At 55.8% G+C, this 1287-nt stretch overlaps 1 protein-coding gene across 1 annotated transcript in view; it reads right to left on the bottom strand.

The window, feature by feature from the left end:
- The window catches only part of LOC107572455 (uncharacterized), a 15935-nt gene that overhangs the window by 13705 nt on the left and 943 nt on the right, over positions 1 to 1287 (bottom strand). The gene's annotated exons all lie outside the window — the stretch shown is intronic.

A 1287-nucleotide genomic window follows, 5' to 3' on the forward strand; every position in this document is an offset into this window, starting at 1 on the left:
GCTATGGAGATCTCACTCATGTCCCCGCGACGGTTGCTATAGAGATCTCACTCATGTCCCCGCGACGGTTGCTATAGAGATCTCACTCATGTCCCCGCGACGGTTGCTATAGAGATCTCACTCATGTCCCCGCGACGGTTGCTATAGAGATCTCACTCATGTCCCCGCGACGGTTGCTATAGAGATCTCACTCATGTCCCCGCGACGGTTGCTATAGAGATCTCACTCATGTCCCCGCGACGGTTGCTATAGAGATCTCACTCATGTCCCCGCGACGGTTGCTATAGAGATCTCACTCATGTCCCCGCGACGGTTGCTATAGAGATCTCACTCATGTCCCCGCGACGGTTGCTATAGAGATCTCACTCATGTCCCCGCGACGGTTGCTATAGAGATCTCACTCATGTCCCCGCGACGGTTGCTATAGAGATCTCACTCATGTCCCCGCGACGGTTGCTATAGAGATCTCACTCATGTCCCCGCGACGGTTGCTATAGAGATCTCACTCATGTCCCCGCGACGGTTGCTATAGAGATCTCACTCATGTCCCCGCGACGGTTGCTATAGAGATCTCACTCATGTCCCACGCGACCGTTGCTATGGAGATCTCACTCATGTCCCACGCGACGGTTGCTATGGAGATCTCACTCATGTCCCACGCAACCGTTGCTATGAAGATCTCACTCATGTCCCACGCGACCGTTGCTATGGAGATCTCACTCATGTCCCCGCCACGGTTGCTATGGAGATCTCACTCATGTCCAGCGCAACGGTTGCTATGGAGATCTCGCTCATGTCCCCGTGACGTTTGCTATGGAGATCTCGCTCATGTCCAGCGCGACCGTTGCTATGGAGATCTCACTCATGTCCCCGCGACGGTTGCTATGGAGATCTCGCTCATGTCCAGCGGAGATCTCGCTCGATGTCCCGCACGACCGTTGCTATGGAGATCGCGCTCATGTCCCCCGCCACGGTTGCTATGGAGATCTCGCTCTTGTCCAGTGCGACCGTTGCTATGGAGATCTCGCTCATGTCCAGCGGAGATCTCGCTTGATGTCCCGCACGACCGTTGCTATGGAGATCGCGCTCATGTCCCCCACCAAGGTTGCTATGGAGATCTCGCTCATGTCCAGCGCTACCGTTGCTATGGAGATCTCGCTCATGTCCCCGCCACGGTTGCTATGGAGATCTCGCTCATGTCCAGCGCGACCGTTGCTATGGAGATCTCGCTCATGTCCAGCTCGACCGTTGCTATGGAGATCTCGCTCATGTCCCTGCGACGGTTGC

The sequence above is a fragment of the Sinocyclocheilus grahami genome, unplaced genomic scaffold, assembly GCF_001515645.1.
Source record: "Sinocyclocheilus grahami isolate Dianchi unplaced genomic scaffold, SAMN03320097.WGS_v1.1 scaffold1752.1, whole genome shotgun sequence".
Taxonomy (NCBI): Eukaryota; Metazoa; Chordata; class Actinopteri; order Cypriniformes; family Cyprinidae; genus Sinocyclocheilus; species Sinocyclocheilus grahami.